Source organism: Hyla sarda, chromosome 1, assembly GCF_029499605.1.
Source record: "Hyla sarda isolate aHylSar1 chromosome 1, aHylSar1.hap1, whole genome shotgun sequence".
Lineage (NCBI taxonomy): Eukaryota > Metazoa > Chordata > Amphibia > Anura > Hylidae > Hyla > Hyla sarda.
The window spans coordinates 326,341,310-326,367,004 of NC_079189.1; positions in this window are offsets into that span (position 1 = coordinate 326,341,310).

Below are 25,695 nucleotides of genomic sequence, written 5' to 3' on the forward strand. Positions count from 1 at the left end.
AGCAAGCACTATATTATAAAGTCTTCTCAAATCCAATAACATTTCAAAGCAAGCTAAGCAAGGCATTGATCAATGGGCTGACCTCAGACAGCGACCTTCAGTCAACTGCACTGCTGTGTCTAGTTGGTGCTCCCCACTTTACTCAGAAAACCCAAAAAGGGGTTGGGGCCATCAGGGTGTGTGTCAAAAAACTACAAATGTCCTAATGTTTCCACAAAATGTGGTGGATTTGAGCTCTGGAAAACCTGACAGCTCAAAGTGTGTGAAAAAAAAAAAATATGGAAAATTGCCAAATACAAGATACAATAGTACATACCATGGAAAAATATCTGTTGGAAACAAAAACACACAAAGAAAATGACACTCCATTCTTAGTAAACCCATTAAGGACATGGGGCATACAGGTACGCCCTTGTGTCCTGGTACTTCAGAATCAAGGGTGAACCTGTACACCCTTAATTCTTAAGTGGCTTTGAAGCGAGAACAGGAGCTGCACTCACTTAAGAGTAGTGAGTGTCGGCTACCATCAGTAGCCAGAGACTCACTGCTGATTTAAGCCTTTAGCCATTTAGACACTGGCATCAATGCCAATGTTGACATCCAAATTGAAAGTCAAAGTTGCCGGTAGCTCAGGAGCTCACCAAACCCCACGATGAGGAGGAGGGTCTCCTGGTGGAAGAGGGTCCCCTGGTCCTGCTACCAATGGCTGATCCAATGGTGTAGCTTGGCTTAGCTAGGCCATATCAGTAGATCGCCAATCACACTGTAATGCTATGTCATAGTGATTACCTATAAAAGTCCCTTATGAGGTCTTAAAGAGTGTCAAATCAAACATATAAAATGTCTCTTAAATTATATAAAACCTATAAAAATCAAATTACCCTCATTTTCCCATTTTACAAAAAAATGTATACATTTTTTTTTTCACAATGCGATTTTATTAAATTTTCAGAAATAAACAATAACAGTAACAGCAAGCTTTGCCTATGGGGAGCAACATTTGTAACAGGGATGTCGTTAATATTCGACATGACAGAAACATAGGCAGAAGAGTACTCAGTAGTTATGACTGTTCACTCAAGGGTTTTAATTGAGCATTGAGGTCACGTGCAGGAAATTCGGAAAAGAGATAGAAGATGGATAACCCTGCGAGGGGAGTGGAGGTACGTGGGCTTAAGTCACTTAGGAGCGAAGTCACACTACTCAGGAGATACAAATCAAAAGGCTTGCGATAACCTACCCGATATCGGGTCTCAGGTAGGAGTACATGTGTCAGTGAGCATCAAATGGCAGTAGGGGAAGGAAGAGAGGGATGGGAGAAAACATAGTGGAGGAGTAACAGAAAAGGGATGAAAGAAAGGAAAACATAGGTGGAATGAGCAGGAGGGAGAGAAAGAGGTGAGACCAGCAATCCGGAGGCATTCCAGGCAGGGCACGAACATCGGGGCCACCCAGGCAGTCATCACAAATTTATAAATGTTTTTGACATATTTGGTATCGCCACATGCATAACTATTCAATGTTTATAATCACTTCATTTAAAAGAAAAAATCATAATAAAAAGCAATCAAAAAGCAAAAGCAAAAAATGTATAGGGGTCAGAAAAGGACAATTTTCTGGACACCAATTATGTTAAAAAAAAGTTTGCATTTTTTTTTAAAGTAGTACAATAATAGAAAACTATATAAATTAGTTATCAATTTAATTGCATTGACCTACAGGATAAAAAATTATGTATAATTTTTACTATAAAGTGCACTGCTTAAAAACCAAATCCCCCAAAATTTGCAAAATGTAGTTTTCTTTCCGCCCACAAATATTATTTTTATGGTTTTGTGGTACATTTTATGGTTAAACGAATGATGGATCTGTAGGTGAAAAAATAAGAGTTATGTCTTAGAGAGGACAAAAAAAAAAAAAAAAAACGCAAAAATGAAAATTGGCCCAGTCCTTAAGGCCAAGATGGGCTGTGTTCTTAGAAGCCATGAGAGGGAAAGTTGACACACAGTTTCTCTGCCACTTGAATACTTGAAGAGTGCCAAATCACCACAAAGAGTAACTAATATCCTCCAAAAAAAAAAAAAAAAGAAGGGGTAGAGAAAAGAGCACAAGTCCTCTGGTAGAGGTGGAAGCTGCAGGCGAGCATAGCACTATTGGGACTGGTCAGGGCTGTTGAAGGAATTTGGGGGCCCTAAGCAAAATAGACATGGAGGCTTGATGTTCACGCACGTCACCCTCTAGTGCCGGCATCAGGACGTAGTAACGCCGGCCCTTAAATTCTGGGAGCGCGACGTGAGTGAACGTCGATACGAGGCCCCCACATTAGGTGCAGCAGTGTTCCCCCCACATTAGGTGCAGCAGTGTTCCCCCCACATTAGGTGCAGCAGTGTTCCCCCCACATTAGGTGCAGCAGTGTTCCCCCCACATTAGGTGCAGCAGTGTTCCCCCACATTAGGTGCAGCAGTGTCCCCCCCCCCCACATTAGGTGCAGCAGTGTTCCCCCCAAATTAGCTGCAGCAGTGTTCCACCAACATTAGGTGCAGCAGTGTTCCCCTCAAATTAGGTGCAACAGTGTTCCCTCACATTAGGGTCAGCAGTGCCCCCCCACATTTGTTGCAGCAGTGTCCCCCCCCACAAATTAGGTGCAGCAGTGTCCCCCCCCACATTAGGTGCAGCAGTGCCCCCCCATATTAGGTGCAGCAGTGTCCCCCCCACATTAGGTGCAGCAGTGTCCCCCCTCACATTAGGTGCAGCAGTGCCCCCCCCCACATTAGGTGCAGCAGTGTCCCCCCCCCCACATTAGGTGCAGCAGTTTCCCCCCCTCCACATTAGGTGCAGCAGTGTTTCCCCTCCACATTAGGTGCAGCAGTCTTCCCCCCCACATTAGGTGCAGCAGTGCCGTCCCCCCCGCATTAGGTGCAGCAGTGTTTTCCCCCACCACATTAGGTGCAGCAGTGTTCCCCCCACATTAGGTGCAGCAGTGTTCCCCCCACATTAGGTGCAGCAGTGTTCCCCCCACATTAGGTGCAGCAGTGTCCCCCCCCCACATTAGGTGCAGCAGTGCCCCCCCCCCCCACATTCGGTGCAGCAGTGTCCCCCCCACATTAGGTGCAGCAGTGCCCCCCCCACATTAGGTGCAGCCGTGTTCCCCCCCCCCACATTAGGTGCAGCAGTGTCCCCCCCACATTAGGTGCAGCAGTGTCCCTCCCACATTCAGTGCAGCAGTGTCCCCCCCCACATTAGGTGCAGCAGTGTGTCCCCCCACATTAGGTGCAGCAGTGTTCCCTCCAAATTAGGTGCCGCAGTGTTCCACCCACAGATGTTGCAGTTTTGCAACATCTGGAGGGCTACAGTTTTAGAGAACACTGCAAAGTGATCTCCAAACTTTGGTCCTCCAGCTGTTGCAAAACTACAATTCCCAGCATGCCCATACAGCAAACTGTTGTTTGGGCATGCTAAGAGTTGTAGTTTTGCAAGATCTGGAGGGCTGCAGTTTAGGGACCACTATATAGTGGTCTCAAACTGTAGCCCTCCAGCTGTTGCAAAACTACACATTCCAGCATGCCCAAACAGCTATCTGGGCATGCTGGGAGTTGTAGTTTTGCAACATCTGGAGGGCTGCAGTTAGATACCACTGTATAATGGTCTCAAACTGTACCCCGCAGATGTTGCTAGGAAACTCACCGGCTTCCGTTGGATCCAGCCGCACGTCATCGCCGCCAGCCGATCTCCGTTGCCCGCAGCCTCCGTCGCCCGCCCTGATCGGTAAATGGATCTTCGACGCCGGTCCCCGCTGTTTCCCCGTCCTGCCCTGCCTATTGTGGGTGGGCAGGATGGGGAAAACAAAAGTTTACCCCCCCGCCCCCGATCTGCTATTGGTGGTCGCGTCTAGACCACCAATAGCAGGGATAGGAGGGGTGGCACCCCTGCCACCTCACTCCTATCGCTTCAGGGGGATCCTGGGTGTCTTAGACACCCGCAATCCCCCTTAGATTCCGGGTCACCGGGTAACTATATACCAGTAATGACCCGGAATCGCTCAAATTGCAAGTGTGAATTCACTTGCGATTTGCCGCGATCGCCGACAGGGGGGGACTGATGACCCCCCTGGGCATTTGCACGGGATGCCTGCTGAATGATTTCAGCAGGCATCCCGGTCCGATCCCCGCCCGGCACACGGCGGGGACCAGAACTGCCCATGACGTAACTGTACGTCCTTGGTCCTTAAGACCCAGGGTGTCGGGACGTAACGTTACTGCTGCTCCTAGACCTCAGGTGAGGAGAGTGTGAACCTCAGGAGTTGTTTGCCATTTCTTCCACATTGTTCTACAAGCTGGAGCACACAAAGCTGCCCTGGGAATCATGATGGAGATAGACTGGTGTCTCTGCACCAGGATTAACCACTACACCACTACATGGTTATGTAAGGACTATTAGCTGGAGTCAGTTTTTTGTTTGTTCTGAGTTTAATGGCTGATGTTAAGTCTTCTGCTGAACTGTTCTGTTCCTGCTGGTTTGTTTTAATAAACCCTTTTGTTTTTGCACCAACATCCTGCTTGTTTGCCTACCATTGGTGCAGCTAATTCCGTCAATATATACATACATTATTTGTTCTAAAATTTTCAAATTGTTAGCAAAACATATTGTATAAGTTATAATGAATAATTTGTTTGTTTCACAGAGATCTTGAACTATTCAGATTTTTAAATTAGTATTTAGATGTAGATTTAGATTAGATGTAATGTGATGTTAGGCCCAGGGCTGATAATTAGGTGACTTGCTTAGCACTCAATAATTTTGCTTTGTTGGGCAGGGGAAAGTTTAAATTCTACAAAGTTTGTCATCCAGTGAATGTACACTACAGATCCCAGCAGTGGGACTTCACTACAGAGCCCAGCCATAGAAAGAATTCACCCTACAATACAAAGCAAAGTATTGCAGCAGTTCAATTGTGCAGAGAGCCTATATGCAGTGCTATTCAGTAATTGTGCACTACAGATCCCAGCAGAGACTGCCCTTAACCCCTTGGGGACTCATTTTTTTTTCCATTTTTACACTTTCGTTTTTCCTCCTCACCTTTTAAAAATCATAACCCTTTCAATTTTGCACCTCATATGATGGCTTTTTTTTTTTTTGCGCCATCAATTCTACTTTATAATGACATCAGTAATTTTACCCTAAAATCTACGGCGAAACCAAAAAGAAAATCGTGCAACAAAATTGGAAAAAAAAAACAACCATTTTGCAACTTTTGGAGGCTTCCGTTTCTATGCAGTACATTTTTTGGTAAAAATTACACCTTCTCTTTATTCTGTAGGTCAATACGATTAAAATGATACCCCACTTATATAGGTTTGATTTTGTCGTACTTCTGGGAAAAATCATAACTTCATGCACGAAAATGAATATGTCCTCTTTTGACCCCTATAACTTTTTTATTTTCCCGCATATGGGGATGTTTGATGGCTCATTTTTTGCACCATGATCTGAAGTTTTTATCTGTACAATTTTTGTTTTGATCAGACTTTTTGATTGCTTTTTATTCATTTTTTTATGCTATAAAAAGTGTCCAAAAATACGCTATTTTAGACTTTGGAATTTTTTTCTACGTGTACGCCATTGACCGTGCAGTTTAATGGACAATATATTTTTATAGTTTGGACATTTACGCACGTAAATATTTATATTTATTTTTATTTACAGGTTTTTTTTTTTTAAATGAGAAAAACTTTTATTAGGGAAGGGGTTAAATCATCTTAACTTTTTTTCTCACTTTTTTTGCAGTGTTATAGCCCCCATAGGGAACTATATCATGCATTACACTGATTGCCCACACTAATCAATGCTATGCCGTGTTTTCAGCTTTCGACTGCTCCTGCCATGATCTCAGGCTTGGAGCAATTAATTACCAGTTGGATGCCAAGGGCGAAGGTAGGGACCCTCCTCGTGTGTCCTCAGCTGATCAGGACACCGCTCTTTCTCCCGATCACCCTGACTGAGCTGACGAGAATGTTTTTTTTTTACTTTAGATGCGGCGATCAACTTTGAATGCCGTGTCTAAAGGGTTATTAACGGAAATCACCGCAATGGGTGCTATATGGAATTAGACACAGGTCCTGGCTACCATTAGCCGCCGGGACCAACCCGATATGATGCGGGGCCACCGAGGTCAATAGACCAGCCAGGCACTATACCGCAAAGAAATACATTCTAGCATCTAAATTACAGGCTGTACATGAAGTCCCAATTTTTTTGTTCAATCAGTCAGTGCACTACAAAGACCAGCATCACTGCGCTAGTGTACCCATGCAATACAACAGATAACGCTTCTGTGTGCTTTATTTGCCTTCTCTCTCAGTTTTGGGTTAGAAGAATACATTTGTCAGGGTTTGAATGATCACAAAAATAAATTAGCAAAAGTTGTCCATTTCTTCCAGTGGCTTTGTTGTTTCAGAGGATAATACAGCCATTGAAGACTGGTTGACCCGTTCTCGGTCATTCGGTCATCACAGGAGGAGGAAGAGTATGACAACATGACATTAAGCCAGGTACCAGTGGATTCCTTATAATCTCATCTACACTTACATGGTGCAGTACAAGTGGACTTTCAAGATGGTCTGTTCCATCATCTGTCTTTGCTGCCCCCCCAGGGGTAAGTAGAAGGCTAGCCACAAGGAGTTGTTGAAGGCAGTCAGCTTTTGTAGTGTGTTGCACAGGTGGTAGACATAGTTTTGCCTCTGTATAAGTCATTATTCAGAATATGGAGTATTGTGTCCAATTTTTGCTGGAGAGGGTGCAGAGGAGGGCAACAAAGATAATTTATGTTATGGGAGAATTACAGGACCAAAACAGGTTATCAAGCTTGGGGTTGTTTAGTTTGAAGAAAATACGTCTTAGGGATGGTTTGTTCACAATGTACAAATATGTCAATAGACTGTACAGAGATCTTTCTAGTGATCTTTTTACAGATAGAACAATAGCCATAGCAAGTAGGCATGCTCTAAATCTAGAGAAAAGAAGGTTTCACCATAGTGAAACCTTCCATATTATGGAACTATGGAACTCTCTGCCATATGATGTTGAGATGGCTAACTCAATAAACAAGTTGAAGGGGAGCCTAGATCATTTTTCAAGTTATGAATACTAGATTTAACCTCTATTATGGGTCATTTGGTGTCAGCCCAATTTTTTTGACTACTTCTGGATACACACTGTAGGGTTTTATATTGAACTTAACCTGTTCAGGATGCAGGATATATGGGTATGTCCTGGTATTTAAGGATGCAGGGCATACCTGTACACCCTGGTCCAATTATCGGAGTTTGAAGCATGCTCGCAAGCTGAGCATGCTTCAGACCCAGTGGGTCCCGACTGCTATCAGCAGCCAAGACCCAGGGTTAATGCCGGGCACTGCCGATCGGGCCGATGTCTGGCATTAACCCTTTAAACTGAAAGTAAAATGATCCCGGCAGCTCAGCTGAGCTGATTGGGACCATCACAGTAAAACCTTGATGTTCTGATCAGCTGAGAGAACAGCAGGAGGGCCCCTACCTACCTCCTCATCGTCCGATCGGTTCTCTGATGTTCCCAGCCAGCCACGCAGGCTGGAGCAGCAGAGCACTAATAACACTGATCTATACTATGCTATGGCATAGCATTGAACAGTATATGCAATCAAAAGATTGCATGGTATAGCCCCCTATAAAAAAACAAAGTTTATAAAAGTGAATTAACCCCTTTCATATTAAAAGTGTAAATCACCCCCCATTTCCCATTTTTTTAAAACAAAATTATGTAATAAAAAATAAAAATATGTGGTACTGCCACGTGCATAAATGTCTGAACTATCAAAATATAAGGTTAGCTAAACTACACGGTCAATGGCGTACATGTAAAAGATACCAAAGTCCAAAAATGTGCGTTTTTGGTCACTTCATATACCATGAAAGAAACAATAACAAAAAAAAAAAGCCCCACCAAAACCAAAATGGTACTGATAAAAACTACAGACCACGGCCCAAAAAATTTGCCCTCATATTCCCCTCGTATGCGGAAAAATAAAAGTTATAGTTGTCGGAAGATGACAATTTTAAACATACTAAGTAGTAAAATAAAATAAAACCTGCATAAATTGGGTATCCTTGTAACTATATGGATCTGCAGAATAAAGATGAGATGTCATCTTTACCGAAAATTGCACTGCATAGAAACGGAAGCCCCCAAAAGTAACAAATTGAGTTTTTTTTTATTTTACCCCACAAATATTTTTTTTTTGTTTCACCACAGATTATGTAATAAAATAAGTGATGTCATTGCTAAGTACAAGGAATCCCATTTGTTGACTACTTGGCTTAAAATGGTTCCATATTCTTTTTTATTCAAAATACATAGATCTTACCATGACTGAAAATATGTCTATGTGAACATGTCTCTACAGTTTACCTAGAGGACTTGTTCCTCTCTATACTGAAGCATATATCCACTCTCACAGGTTACAGTACACATGTACTCAAAATCATAAGATAAACACCAGTGTAGTGTGGAAATATAGTTATAAACATGCAACTTTTTGAACAGAAAGACGTATTCCAGGGTCACAAGAGGCAGAAGCGTCATGTAGGTGCTGGATATCACACTAACGGCGTCTTAATCCTGACCTTACTTAATAAACTTTTACATTGCACCATATCTAGTGGAAACACTGTTTACCTTTGGATCTAGATAAAATGAGTTACTAAAAGGACATTGCATACAAAATAATTCCACCTTTCACTGATCTGATGCTGATTTAAAGGGGTATTCTGGTGGAAATGTATTAATTTTTTTCAAAATTAACTGGTGCCAGAAAGTTATACAGATTTGTAAATTACTTCTATTAAAAAAAACTTAATCCTTCCAGAATTTATCAGCTGTTGTAAGCTTACAGGAAGTTTTTATTTTCTTTTTCAATTTTTTTTCTGTCTGACCACAGTGCTCTCTGCTGACGCTCTTTTTATTATAAATATATAAAAACTTAACAAAACAGAAAAACAGGCTTAACTAGCATTAACAAAACACAACACAACAAAACCTGCCTAACTGGCCAGCCCAACTTAACTAAACTAACTAAACACATAACATTATACCTACATATAAATTATCAAAAATACTATCACACACACATACCCACACATTCTTTACATAAATATAAAAATAGCTTTACTTAGCTTTAACTAAAAAAACAACCAGACTTGGTAAAACTCAACCACACATTACATTCACAACTAACCCACCCCAAAACCCCCCCCACCACCACCACCACCCCCCCTTTTTTTTTATATATGTTTTTATATATATATATATATATATTTTTATTTTTTTTTTATTTTTTTTACTAAAATAAAAAATTTTCCCTCACATATATACACATATATACATATATATATATATATATATATATATATATATATATATATATATATACATATACATACATACATAAACATACACATACACACCCTTTTTTTAATCTACACTACCATAATACAACCAATATTAAATTAAAGTAATATAAAAATGCTAACTAAATCTGATCCGACTGCCTATCCCCATCCCCTCAAATAAGATAACCAATCCATACTATATAATAATATATACAATGCGAATATAAAAACACAAATACATAACCTAAATGCAAATACATACATAAACTATATACACCAACAAACCAAAATATACACCTACAAAACACATGACATCCTACACTAGACTAACCCATTACCCACACAACCACCCACATTGACATGGGTCAGAGTCCATAGTCCATGGATATCGAGTCCAGTCCACAACTGACCCATGCCAGCCCCTCCAAACATCCACCAACCCACCAATTCCCCCACCCAACCTAATCTATACCCAAAACCAACTATACAAATACAACTTCATAACATAACATATACAAAACAATACAACCCACCTTAGGCCCAAGTTCGGTCGCCTGTAAGCCCTTTACGCAATCCATATTCTGAAAACAAAACAAAAAGACTAGGGTGTACATGCATAGCCCACCACCAGGAAGAAGGATGGCAATCCTGATGTTACTTTATAAACTCTCTCCACTAACTTTTCCCTACGACTCACCCTACTGTTATCCCTTCAACAAACTGACCCTGCACTCACCCTCTCTCTGTCCCTACATTGCTATCCCTAACCAGAAAAAGGGGTACTCTACCCAAGAGGTCTAGTACCTAGGGCACATCAAATGAAAAACCTCTCCACAGGAGAGAAGCCCTGCTGGTACCAAGACTGCCATACTCCAAAGACCTGATCTTCCCGAGGTCACCGGTGATGTTCCTACAGACCTCCACCTCGGAGAGGACTTTCCGCTGTGTAGATACTAGACACCGTGCGTTCCACGTGTAGTACCTAACTACTAAGCTGACTACAAATAAAGTGCCCCGGTCTCGGCCACCCAGGTTCCTGAATGCCCCATAAGCCCACTCCGGATAGGTAAGGCCGGCAAGTTGACTCCAGCCAATGGAAGCACCCACCCGGTTGTAGACCCCTATATTAAAGGGACAATGAAGCAGGAAGTGGTCCATGCTTTCCAGCATGTCCTCGCACTCTTCTCTGGGACATCCCCGGTCATCAGAGCTCCTACACTTCAAATTGTCCCTCACATATAGCTTCCCCTGAAAGCAGCGCCAGGCCAAGTCCCAAAACTTCTGGGGGATCCTTTTCATGTTTAAAAGGTACAACCCCACCCTCAGATCCCGACCTGGGCAGTCCCTGAGCGCCAGAGGCTTCTGGAAGTGGGTCAACAGAACCCGTTTGTCAAGGAACTGCCTTGACTGGGTCCTGATCTCCCACACTCCCAGACCCCACCGACGTATCGCCTTCAGAGTTGGGGTAGCATAAGCCGGAAGATATCCGTGTGGCGTACGGAGGTCCTTCACTTGCCCTCCTGTCTCCCATTCCTGGAAGAAAGGCCGAAACCATTCCCTGCAGGAGATTACCCACGGAGGAGCCCTCTCTGAACAGAGGTTTGAGATGTTAGCTTTCAAGAAGGTGTTTGTTAAGAACACCACAGGATTTACCATAGATAAACCCCCTAGTCTCCTCGTGCGGTACGTAACCTCCCTCTTGACTAGGTTCATCCTGTTCCCCCATAACAGTTGGAAAAACAGGCTGTAGATCCTAGTGTAGTAAGCCTCTGGCAAGATACATACACTGCCCAGATAGATAAACAAGGGGAGCAGGTACGATTTGATCAGGTGTACCCTTTCCCTGAGGGTCATAGACCAACCCTTCCATTGGTCCACCTTCTGAGCGGCATCCTGGAGCTTACCATCCCAGTTTTTGGTGGGATAATCATCCTGGCCGAAAGTGATGCCCAAAACTTTTGCTGACTCTTGGGGCCCTGGAAGGGTGTCCGGGAGATCAAATGTGGGATCTCCTCCTCCCAGCCAGAGACTCTCACACTTATCCCGGTTGATCTTAGACCCGGATGCCTCAGAGTAGCGGTCCACTTCTGACATCACCACATCGACCTCCTCTCTCGAGGACACGAAAATGGTGACATCATCAGCGTATGCCACCACTCTCTGGGCGACATCTAGCTCCGCCAGACTCATCCCGACTCCCGCCAACGGCCCACAATCTACCCTCCGGACGAAGGGATCGATCGCAAACACGTATAAAAGCGGGCTCAAAGGACAACCCTGACGGACTCCGGACCCCACCTCAAAAGAGCGGCCAGACCAACCGTTCACAAGCGGGAAACTCTCTGCCCCTGCATACAAGATCTTAAGCCAATTAACAAAAGTACTTGGTAAGCCATATCTCAGTAGGACGGACCAGAGGTAGTCATGGTTCACCCGATCAAATGCTTTGGCCTGATCCAAGGACAGCATGTACCCCTTCCAGAGACCCGCACTACTCCGCTCCACTGCCTCCCTGACACTGAGGACAGCACTTAAGGTGCCTCGGCCTGGAACAGAGCAGTGCTGGGCCCCCGAAAGGAGCCGGGGTGCAAACTTCACCAGCCGATTAAACAGTATCTTGGCCAGAAGCTTCCTGTCCGTATTGAGAAGAGCTATGGGCCTCCAATTCTCAATCCGGCTAGGATCTTTACCCTTTGACAGGAGAATCAGGGCTGACCTCCTCATTGACTTCGGCAGAGTGCCCGAGGAGAGACACTCATTGAATACCTCAGTCAAGAGGGGAGCTAAAGACTCCTTAAAGGTCCTGTACCACTCGGATGTTAAGCCATCCGGACCTGGCGACTTCTTAGGGGCAAGCCCCTCGATCGCCAGTCTCACTTCCTCTTCCCTGATTTCTTCTGCCAAAACATCAAGAGAGGGGTCTACCCCTGGCTCAGGAAAGGTTTCAGCCAGGAAAACCGACATCCCGTCTCGATCTAGATCCTTCCTTCCCAAGAGGTGCGAGTAGAAGGATCTGACGACCTCCAAGATCCCCGATCTGAACCGATTCAGAGATCCTGTACTATCGATCAGTCCTGAAATGACTTTACTACTCACAGACATCTTACAGTTTCTGTAAGGGTCGGGCGAGCGGTACTTCCCGAAATCCCTCTCAAAAACCAAAGATGCGTGCCTATCGTACTGACACCTCATCAGCAAGGATTTCACTCTGGAGATATCCTCTCGGCTACCTCCAGTCGAGACAAGAAGCTCGAGTTTCCTCCTCAGACCCTGATACAAGCGATACCTGTTCAGGGACCTGAGGCTCGAGAGCTGGCGGAAGAACCCCGCAACCCGCTTCTTGAATATCTCCCACCACTCCAGCTTATTACTACAAAGATCCAGTAAAGGTACCTGACTCTGAAGAAAATCCTCAAAGGACTGTCTTACCTCCGCTTCCACCAGGAGGGACGAATTCAGCTTCCAATAACCTTTACCCATCCGGGGGGTCTCTGAAACATTCAGGGAAAACAAAATCATACAGTGATCGGAGAACTCCACCTCAACCACGGACACTGCGGAAGAGACAGCTTCCTCCTTTAAATAAAACCTGTCTATTCTAGACCTGCGGCTACCTTGATGATAGGTGAAACCCGCGTGGCCCGAGGGGCTCCGGATGTGGGCGTCCTCTAGGCGAGCTTCTCTAGTTATGCTAATTAGTGCCACACTATCGCAAGTCAGTGGACCATTGGAGCCTCTCCTATCCTGGGACCTCGTGACATTATTGAAGTCCCCTCCAAAGATCACCTGCCGACTCGTAAAAAGAAAGGGCTTAATCCTCATAAAGAGATCTTTACGGCCCCGCTTAGTTTGCGGGGCGTAGATGTTAATGAGCCGGAGCTCTTGTCCCTTCATGAAGACATCAATGATCAGGCACCTCCCCATTTCTAGCTCAATAACCCGTCTGCATTCAACAGGAGCGGAAAAAAAGACCGCCACCCCACTATACGGCTCAGCCGCAAGAGACCAGTGGGAGGGACCGCGCCTCCACTCTCTCCTGGCTTTTGCCAGAGAGGCAAGATCTGACAACCTGGTCTCTTGTAAAAAGAAAATGTCGGCTTCAACACGGCCGAGAAAATCAAAGGCTGCAAATCTAGCCGTATCTGACTTTATACTGGCACAGTTAATAGATGCCAGCGTCAGTGGGGTGAGTGCCGCCATCATGGGTGATTGAGTTAGATGGCCTCACCCCTTAAACCTTCTTCCTCTCCTTCCCTCCACCCCCATCGGAATCAGAGGAAGACCCTTTACTTCTTTTTAAACTCTGGGACATATCCATCCCAGGATCTTTACCTCCGGCACCTGGTGCTACCTCTCCCCCTGAGGAAACTACCCCAGAGGAAGGAAGCTCGGTACCTCCTGGAGGCCGCACTGCCTCCTGACCCTCGAGAAGAGGAGGGGAGATGGTATCCCCGAGGGCCTCATATCGATTCGAAAGGACGATCAGAGGGTCAGAGACTGAGTTGTTCCTTCTATGGTCTGAGGCTACAATTGAAGAGGAGGACGGCGCCACCTTACTCTTACACTTCTTCCTCCTCTTCTTTTTCTGGCCACCATTTACTGTCTGCCCCTCCTCCTCCTCCTCATCCACAGTTTCGGATTCAGAGGTATGACTGGAGGAAGGAGCATCTTGACCTTCTTCCCTACGCAGTCTCCCTATCTCCTCGTCCAGTTTGGCCTCACCCAAAGCCTCAGAGTTATTCTGACCTCCTTCTGAGCCAGTGTCTGGAGTGGGACCCCGAGCTACCCCTGGCACCTGGGCATTCTCAAGGGCCCTCTCCAACCTGCGCTTCTCCTCTCGCCTCCGCATAGAGGGGGTCTTATGTTTTTCCTTCACTGGCTTTGGTGCCCCCTCTCCTCCACTGGTCCCCTCCCCCGCCGGGGCAACTGTTAGGCTTTCCCCAGACGGGGCGGTCACAGCATTAGAGAACGAGCGCGGACACCGGCTGAACGGGTGACCTAAGTCACCACACAAGTTACACCGAATCTGCCCACAGGTGGCCACCAGGTGACCCACCCCACAGCAGAGGGCGCATATCTGCTGAGTGCAGTTGGCACTAAAGTGGTTTGGGTCACCACACCTGTGACACAGCTTCGGCTGCCCCTGGTAGAAGATCTGAATTCTGTCGCGTCCCAGGAAGGCGGCCGAAGGAATGTGGGTGACAGTGTTCCCGGAACGCCTGAGACGGACGGAAAACGTCCAGGCCCCAGACCATATATTGTGCTCATCAAAGTTTTTCCGGGGGATGTCCGTCACCTCCCCGTACCTGCCCAGCCAGGTCATAATGTCATAACAAGAAAGTGACTCGTTACGGGTCAAAACGGTCACTTTCTTTACCATACTCTGGCGAGATACCGCTTTTACAGCGAAATCTCGCCATCCGGGCTCGTTTTTCACCAGCTCATAATTAGACCAGAAGAGATCTAGTCCCTCCGGCCTAACAAAGCTGACGTCAAACTCAGAGGAGCCGAAAGGGTGGATCAGGGCAAAGATGTCCCTAGCCCTGAAACCCATCTGGAAGAGAAGCTCCACCACTTTGCCCCTTTGGGGGCACGCATCTTCGCCTTTCCAGACCAGACGGGCCACATTCCTGCGACCTACCTCCTGCCCGGGTGTCTGGAGGGACCATACAGTCTCCCCATTTCTCTGTCGGAATGCTCCCAGACCATGTCTCTCCACCCAGAAAGATAGGTCCATCTCCTTTCCCTCTACCTGGAGCGTCCTTTCTCCTCTCTTTAGTGCCTCCAGGAGGCGCCGTTGCAACTGACCGTCACCAGATACAGGAGGTAAAGATCCCACTGAACCCCCGGCCGCCACGCTGGCATAACTCCTGGCGACCGAGGGGGCAGCCGGACCAGACCCTGTCCCTACGGCCCCACCTAAACCACCTGCACTGCCACAAACGTCACTATTATACACACCACTACTACTCCTCTCATTCACTCCACTATCACTCCTCCCATCTGCACCACTCCCACTCATTCCACTACCACCCCGCCCATTCACTCCACTACCACTCCTCCCATCCGCACCACCACTCCTCCCATTCAATCCACCACCACCACTCACTCCACTACCACTCCTCCCATCTGCATCACTGCCACCCCGCCCATTCACTCCACTACCACTCCTCCCATCTGCACCACTACCACTCCTCCTATTCACTCCATTACCACTCCTCACATTCACTCCACCATCACTCCCACATACACTCCTTTCATCCACAGCACTACTACTCCCATCATTCACACACCTTGTAGTGACATTGCTTTTGGTTTTATTAGCAGTGTTTTTGGGATCAGCCGCTGCTTCACCCACTACCTCTGGGCTGGCCAGGACATGCTTTAGCTGGATCTCTGTCGGCGATGCTGATTCCTCCTCCATGTGGGATGTCACCGCAGACATCACATCCCGAGGCCGAGGCTGCCCCTCCAAGCGCACCTCTGCCCCTCCACCTGCCACTGACTTGCAGGGACCCTCCTCCCTCACAGGGGAAATCCCTACAGCGTCCATGCCACACACTGCGCCTGACTGCACGGGATCAGCAGCGGGTCCCGGTGCCTGGACACTCCCCCCCCTCTCAGGGGAGTGCCCTGCAGAGCTGATAACAATGCCAGGGACACCCACCATTAACCCATCCTGCTCTTCCCTACCAGCAGGATGCGTGACTGTAGCACCCACGGCCATGTTAGATGCAGCACTGTACCCCCCCGTGCTGGTCCCGTTCCACAGCAGAAACTGGATCTGGCAGGGTGGGGGGCCCAGTAGTCTGAACCAACTTCTCAGGTGGCCCAGACTGCTGGATAGGGGAGAAAACAAACATGACTTGCTCTTCAGCCTTTTTCTTCCTCCTGTTCTTTTTCTTCCTTTTATTCTCCTCAGGGCCCAGGTCCTGGCCAAAACTGAAATTTTCCAGACGGGTGGGTGACTCCTGCATCACTATGGCCCGCAGGAGCCCCCCACCGACTGGGCCGCTGTCACCACCATCACTACTGTCGCTTTCCTCTGAGGTGGTTGGTAAGGCGACTTGGGCAGGGTTAATATATTCTGCACTTGGGGTGACAGAGGTCTTAGGGGTACACGGGGTATCACACACATCCCCCTCACTCTCATCACCCTCACTGCCGCCATCTCCCTCACCACCTTCCTCCATCTTCTCCTCTGTATCACACAGGTGTTCTTCCTCCCCCTGACTATCCTCTTCCTCCTTCACAGGGGTCCGCATGATTTTATAGCGGTCCTCGTTTTTTAATTTTTCTTTAAACATACCCGCTCCCTCTATGATCTGCATTCGGGCTCTCACCACCTCCTGCTCCTCTGCCTTCAGCTCGCACACTCTAGCAGCAAATTTAGCCCTCATGGCCTTGGCAGAGTTATCTGTCTGGAAGCGGGCAAACTTCAGATCCTCCCTTAACACTTTTAGCTTCTTTCCCAGCTGTTCGTATTCCACCAGCTTTGCCTGCATGCGGGATCCAAACGTGGCAAGCGACTCCCTGGGTCCCTTCACCCCCCATTGCTGGGGTTCCGTAACATTAGAAACAGTCCCTGAAGACACAACAGTTATCTTCCTACCGTATGCCTTGCGGTTTCCAGCGATGGACGGGGGAGTGGGCTCCACATTACTGCGGAGCCTGCTGGATCTTCTGACCCCGTCCTTGGAATCGGCCGTAACTCTCTCACTCCCACCCCCCGCCGGCCTAGTACAGGAGGTGGAAGGCCGTGGGTCCATAGCAGGAGGCTCTTCCCAGGAGTCTGCCACCCTCCTGGGGAAAAGGTTGCTGGAAAAAACTCCTTCTCTCCTCTCTCTCTGGACAACTCTGGAAGTGAGACACACCCAACAGCTGCTGTGTTCCACAGGAAGTGCTCTCTGCTGACACCTCTGTCCATGTCAGGAACTGTCCAGAACAGGAGAGGTTTGCTATGGGGATTTGCTCCTACTCTGGACAGTTCCTGACATGGACAGAGGTGTCAGTGCAGAGAGCACTGTTGTCAGACAGAAAATAAATAAAATAAAAAAAGAACTTCTGTGAAACCTAAAGCAGCTGATAAGTTGGCACCAGTTAATTAAAAAAAAAAAAATCACCGGAATACCCCTTTAAATCTTTGCATGGAAGCTATTTCTATAACAAATTTATAAGTCTAACTATTTGCTTGGTTAAAAAAAAAAAAAAAAAATGTTGAGCCAGGACTCAATATAAAATCTTTCATTTATTACATAAATATTTAAAAACCATAATAAAGTGGCAGAAAAATCACACAGACATAAATATTTTATTTACATCTATTTGCATGTTTGTTGTGTTAGATTAGTAGTCTTTTTATTTGGAAAATTCTAAAAACATTATTAAAGCACACCGTTTAATGTCAGATAAGTATGTGATCACCAGGTATTGAAAATGTTGAACTATTTACATAATAATAATAATAATAATAATAATAATAATAATAATAATAATAATAACAATAATAATAATACTTGTTCTAATTATTGTTATTATAATAATAACTACTATTACAAATAATATTATTATGAATACCTTTTATTTATATAGTGTCAACATATAATCTACCAGTTTAAAACCAGTTTACAAACAATATCAGACATAAATCGCTCACTATGAACAAATAGGAATGACAAAAAAGTGATTTGGTCCAACTATCTTTCAGAAAAGAGTAGTCCACATAAAAATTGTAGGAGCCAGTCACCATATAGCATCTGTATGTACTCCTATGAATTGCATGGGAATCATTACAGAAATTCTGAAGAAAAAAAAAAAAAGAAAGGAAGACTATTTAGGGAATGTGATTGCCATTCTAGATGATGGGAATTAGTCTGATTGTTGGAACAATTTTTTAGGCTAAGTTTCTACTTGTTTTTTTTTTGGTGGGGTGGGGGGGTGGGGGGGAAATTACAATTCTGCCGCATGGCATTTTTTCGGTTAAAAAACGCTGCGGCCATATGTTAGCTGTAAATCAATGAGAAATCGCAAAATTCTTTTTCCATTTGGCATTTTTCAGTTTGACGTTTTTTTAAATCCTTTTGGCTTTTTTTCACTCTTTTTTTAGCTCCTTGGTGGTTTTGCAAGGTCACAGCATGTGGAGCAAATGGAATCATGGCATTTTTATCCCATAGAAGTCTATGGGAGTGAAAAAAGCCAAGGAAAACGACATGTGGGTTTTAACTTTGGCAGGAAGGCGTTTTTTCTTTTTTGGACTAGTGATCGAAAAAAATTACGGAGATACCTTTTTTAATTAAATTTCGTAGGGTACCATTAAAAAAAAAAAGATACAGTAGTGAAGGAAAAAATTGTATCTAATGAAATTTATCTTTTTTATAACAACATTTTTATTAATTTTTAAAACAAGGATCAATTTATGCGTGCCGGCAGGGCACTAAAAATATAGCCGATAATAATAAAAATGTAGTGTGTGTGTGTTTCACTTTTTTCTTTATTTTTCAATTTTTTTATGTAGTACTACTACTCCAAGCATGGAACACACTGTTCCATGATGGGAGTAGTAGTACCTGTACTAATTGAAGGATCACCCGGGTCTGTTGTGAACCTTCTGTACAATGTATAGATGCAGTGGGGCGCTCTTCTATGGTTCCCTGCACTGCCGTATATATACACCTATTCATATTTCCCGCAGAGAGCTGTGATTGGCAAGATGGTTCCAGCCAATCACAACTCTCTGTGAGAAATATGAATAGGAGTATATATATATTCAGTGCAGGGGACCATAGAAGAGCAGCCACATCTATACATTATACATGATGATCACAGCGGGTGTCAGGAGTGACATCTGCTGTGATCTTTCCTTAACTGCAGGTACTGCTGCTCCTAACCTGAAGCAGAGTGTGCTCCATGTTGAGAGTAGTAGTACCTGCAATTAAGGACAGATCAAAGCTGGTATCACTCCTGACACCTGATACGATCGTCCTATCCATTGCAGAGATGTGGAGCGGCTCTATACAGCGCTCGCATCTCTGCTATGTACTCCGGCCGGCCAGTGATATGAATAGAACATCACTCATTCATATTTCCCACTGACAGCGATGATTGGCTGCCACATCCAGCCAATCCCCACTCTGAGCGGAAAATATGAATGAGTGATGCTCCACATCTCTGCTATATTATGGATGATTGCATCAGGTGTCACGACTGACACCCGGGGCGATATGTATATTAGTACAGGTACTACTACTCTCATCATGGAACAGTCTGTCCCCTACTGGGAGTAGTAGTACTACCTAAAAATTAAAAAAAATTAAAATAGAGAAAAAAAAGTGAAACACACATATTTTCTAAAAAATGTATTAAAATGTTGTTATAAAAAAAATTATTTCATTAAATAGGGAGGTCACGGGGGTCCCATTGCTGGGGAGGGGATAAGGTGTCTAGGGGCAGAGTACCCCTTCAAATACATATAAGCATAGATCTGTTCCTTTTGTTTTCCTGGTTTACCACTATTCTGTCTTAAAGGAAACCTACAAGACATTATTGAGATATGGCAATTGTGTATATTGTACAAAGACTTTATTTTGATCTACACTTGCTGTACTTTGTTGTCTCTCCAGAAATCAAATAACACATTTTGAGGTATTAAAAACATTGTCTAAACAGGAATGCTTGTAACCTTTTGCCTTTTTTTTTTCATCTGACATGTATATTGTGCTTTTGGAATTTACACTATTTTTGATCTTTTTGTATTTCACTAAACAGTGAATGCTTTTATCTCTATTAATCCCTGTAATTGAATTCTTGTTCTTTTTTTTTATTTTCCTTTCAATGTGAAATGCCATCTATCTATCTATCTATCTATCTGCTGTGACGTTGCCATGCATCTGAACATAACAAAAAGTAGCCATTTACTTTCTTCTTTTTAAACTGGAACATTTATTTCACTTCAGCCTTTTGTCAGAATCCCATTCTACAAACCTTTCTCCTGACCTCGCTTATTCTGAAGCAATCTTGCTCACTGGGATTGGAATTATTGACCCGATAAAAATCAGATAAATATCTAATTACATGTGATTTTTTTGTTAAAGAAATCCTTCATAAGAAAATCATATTGATCATAAAAGTTTTGAAGCTATTATTTTGTAATGATAAGTTGTGCACCTTGTCGTCGCTTCTGCTGCCAGAAATGAAAGAATTTCCCACAATGGCTTTTCAATTAGTGTGCAATAGTGTGTTAGTGTTTCATCAATACAAGTGTTACACAATAACTCACAGCCACAGCTATACCTCATTGCTGGTTAAATCTATAAAAATGATACATGATCATAAATGTTGTTTCTCTATCAGAAGATTTTTTTTAAAACAATTTAAATGTGCAGTTTAAAAAATGGACAACATATTTTCATTTTTCTCAGTTCAGATATCTTGATTTTCTATCAGAGCTGACAAGCAATTGGCTTTTTTTTTTTTTATAACTGAAGCATATATTGCATTGAAAGCAGAAAAGGAACACGATGTGCTGTTTTGCTGTTTAAATTATAATTCCTACAGTGTTCTTACTTTTAGCATTTACAGTGATATATAATTTCTTGTATATGTGCAAAGAAGTACAAATATGCTGTTTTAGGGTGCGTTCCCACAGGGGGTATACGCAGCGTATTTGACGCTGCGCAAAATGTATGGCAGCAGCGGGAAATACGCTGCGTATCCCTTGCTCACTATACACACAGAGCTTTCTGGCGGCAGCCCTATGTGTGTAGTGAGTTTTGGAGGCGGGGCCATGTACCGGCGTGTCTGTGACACGCGACTCCGCCTCCAAAACTCACTACACACATAGGGCTGCCGCCGGAAAGCCCTGTGTGTATAATGAGCAAGGAATACGCAGCGTATTTCCCGCTGCTGCCATACATTTTGCGCAGCGTCAAATACGCTGCGTATACGCCCTGTGGGAACGCACCCTTAAGGTAAAATTACTTACACCACTGGGCGTTCCCTTTCCCCCATGATCACATATAGAGATGAGCAAATCGAAGCTGACTAACCTGAATTTGTTACGAATTACATAAAATATTCGATTCGCAATGAATGCGAATATCGTCACGATTCCATCACGCAAATCACTTCATTAAATTCAGATGCGGTCCAGGCTCCAGGGCATCTAAAATGGCGGATCCACATGTCAGTACATGGGGCAAGGAATGCTGGGAAGGCAGCAAGTCAAGGCGGGAAGGGAAGTAGGCGGGATGACCCTGAATCACATGCAGGATGCAGCAGGATCAGCAGCCAGTCACCCCTGTGATGTCACAGCCCTATACAATCAACAGCCATATTGCGGCCAGCCACTTCGTTCATTACACTGCAGAGAGCTAGGACGTACAGCCTGTGTGTTACAGCAGAGAAAAGCTTTTTCCAGCAGCGTTTCACCTCGTTGTCACATCAGCATTCTGGTAGACAGAGAGCAGTGTTTTTTTCATTGAAAAGGATTTTTACTGCAGCCATTAACCTCCCAGTTACTGTATTCAGCATTGTATTACAGAGAGGGGCAGATATCTGTGTGTTGCCTCATACATTTCAACAAGCTGCCTCAACTTCATAAACCTTAGCAGAGGAGGCAGGAATATTTTTTCAGCACAATTCTGTTTCTTTGTTCCACAACAAATCATCTGCTGGTTATACTAGTCTGTGGATGGTATAATACCCAGCAGTCCATTCCTAATAGTCTTTGACAGAGTGAAATTTTGTGTTAAGTACACAACCTTTTTGTGCTGCCGCACTGTTGTGTTCTGCTGGTGTTGTGCAATAGTAAAAAAAATTAAGCGTACTGTACCACATTTTTCTGCCCTCATAAGTGCATACCACATACCTACATGTAAGTGGTGTACTATTTTGTGCCTGTTAATCTGTCAAGGACCTACATAGTATGAAAAGACAGATAAAAGTAATCACCGGCTGGTGATTTACTCCAATGCGTTTGTTAAGCGTACAGTAGAGCATTTTTCTGCCCTCATAAGTGCATACCAAATACCTACATCTAAGTAGTGTACCATTTTGTACTTGTTAATCTGTCAAGGACCTAGATACTGTGAAAGGACAGCCAATAGTGCACACCTGCTGCTGTTCTAGACAAAAACTGTTTTAAGCGTAGTGAAGCACATTGTACTCCCCTCATATACGCAATAAGTATGTCAGGCAGAGTAGTGCCATGATGCGCACAGAGGCGTGGCAGAGGCCTAAATTTGTCAGGTTCAGGCAGAGGTTACAGCAGAGTAGCCGGAGTCCCAGTGAGAGGTCTGAGTTCCCGGTGCCAGCTAGCAGTCGTGCCACGACCAGCAACCCAACAGCTGTGATTGATCGATTTAGTCGGTCATCCACTTCATCCCAAGTGAGATTCCCTCGGTCATCCACTTCATCCCAAGTGACATCCGATACCCCCAGTCTGGGTTCCTCAGACTCTCAGTTGGCATGGCCCTCATGCTGCAGCTGCCACCTCCAGGCTCTGTTATTGTGCTGCTCTATGGTCTCCTCATGCTAATGCTACCACCTCCAGGCTCTGTCATTGTGTTGCTCTAAGGTCTCCTCATGCTAATGCTACCACCTCCACGCTCTGTCATTGTTCCACCATATGGTCTCCTCATGCTCATGCTACCACCTCCAGGCACTGTCATTGTGCCGCCATAAGGTCTCCTCATGCTGATGCTGCCACCTCCAGGCTCTCTAATTGTGCTGTTCTATGGTCTCCTATTGCTGATGCTACCACCTCCAGGCTGTCTCATTGTGCTGCCATGGATACTTGAAAACATAATTAAGGTGTTGGTCCCCAGTTTCAGAAATTCCTTGCATTAGGGTCACTTTCAAGACTCCTGCTGCCACTTCCAGGCTGTCTCATTCATCCACTATATGGTATCCTCATGCTTCAGCCACCTCCAGGCTGTGCCATTCATCCAATATATGTTTCACTGATGCTTCAGCCACCTCCATGCTGTGCAATTCATCAAATATATGGCTTATTGATGCTTCAGCAAGCTCCAGTCTGTGTCCTTCAGCAACTACATGGTTTAGTGATGCTGCTGGGCCTAATACCTAGATATGTTTATGGTAGCACTAGGTACCATACCTCTTCAATGGAAATGTTAAAATTCATATTTTATTCTTAGAGATTGTGAGGCCCTATTGTCTCCTCATCTGCCGCCAATTCCAGGCTGTGCCATTCAGACACTATATGGTCTCCTCATGCTGCCACAAACTTCAGACTGTGCCATTCAGCCATTATATCGTCTCCTCATGCTTCAACCAACACCAGGCTGTGCCATTCAGCCACTATTTGGTCTCTTCTCATGCTTCAGCCAACTCCAGGCTGTGCCATTCAACCACTATATGGTCTCTTCAGCCAATTTCCGGCTGTGTCATTCAGCCAATATATGGTTTACTGATGCTGCTGGGCCTAGAGAACAAGGCCCAGAGAACAAGCTACCCTAAATCCTCAATTTAAATTTAAAAATTAATATTTTATTCTTAGGGATTGTGAAGTCCTGGTGTCTACTCATGCTGCGGCCAACTCTAGACTGTGCCATTCAGACACTAAATGGTCTCCTCATGTTTCAGCCAACTCCAGACTGTGTCATTCAGCCACTAGCCACTATATGGTTTACTGATGCTGTTGGGCCTGGGTCTAAAAAAAAATTTATGGTAGCACTGGCTACCCTAAATCCTCGATTTAAATTTCAATATTCAGCCCTGGTGTCTACTCATGCTGCTGTCAACTCCAGGCTGTGCCATTCAGCAACTATAAGGTCTCCTCATTCTGCCAACACCTCCCCGCTGTGTCATTCAGCCACTATATGGTATCCTCATGCTGCCAACACCTCCACGCTGTGTCATTCAGCCACTATATAGTCTCCTCATGCTTCAGCCACATCCAAGCTGTGTCATTCAGCCACTATATGGTCTCCTCATGCTGCCAACACCTCCACACTGTGTCATTTAGCCACTGTATGGTCTCCTCATGCTGCCAACACCTCCATGCTATGTCATTCAGCCACTATATGGTCTCCTCATACTGATGCCACCACCAGGCTCTGTAATTGTGCTGCTCTGCGGCAGTGATTCTTAAAGCAATGCCTGTAATCTGCATGTTATTCTGCATAACAGTATTGTGTCACTACCCCAGCACACTCCATATGCATGTGATTCTGAATAGCAGCATTATTTCACTACCCCAGCACACTCCATATGCGTGTTAGAACAAAGCAAAGTTTTCTACATCCATATCGAGGCTCTCTATAGTTCATATAACCTGAATAATATTGGATCATTAAGGCCATACACCAACAGGAAAAATTTACCATTTGCAACAGCTGGAGGTTTGGTAACTGAGACCCACTGCTGCTTGTTTGCTAATACAAGAGCATGCCGGCAGCCACTCCCGCAAGTTCCTATCCACCTTCAGCTCCTACACATCTCTCCAGATCCCTGACATTCACCAACTATAGGCAGGACGCCAGCCGTGCCAGTCAGAGTATCGGTAACAGCGGAGCGCTACGTACAGGTCTCCCGAGACGGGCCTTTTTCCCCAGGGTCGGTGCTTCCATGCCAGCTCCGTCTACAAGCTATCGGGACCTCACAGGAACAGGGCGGTGAGTGGTGCTGTGCACCAACAATACACAAGACTATTTTACCATTTTGGAAAACGGTTTTCCTACATGCATAAAAGATATAGAAACTACCACTGTATCCCCAACGAGTGTCTAAGGAACTTTGTTGCTTTATACTAACTATATACTTTGTTGCATTATATACTAACTGTATATCGATTCACTATTGTACTAAGAAGTTTAATAAATAGCCTATACTGCCCCGAGCAAGGGCCCTGCAGAGGGTGCAGCAAGCTAATAACCAATATTTTTATATTTTATATATATGTTTATAAATAAAAACTAATTAATATACAGACCGAATACTATTGTATTATTATTATTTTTACATTTTTCACATGTACATATTGTGTATATATATATATACACACACACATTTCTTTAACATTTATTTTTGATATACAAGCTTTTATAAAATATACTATAATCAAGCCCAGCCTTGAGGAATACATATTCTATATACACATGATTGTGTATATGCCTACCTATATTATAGTTCAGAAATAGCCATTTTTAATATAGATTCACTGCAAATGAATTCGGAGCGAACCAAATTTTTTCAAAAAATTTAGTGAATCAGACGAATCGAATTTTTCAAAAGTTCGCTCATCTCTAATCAC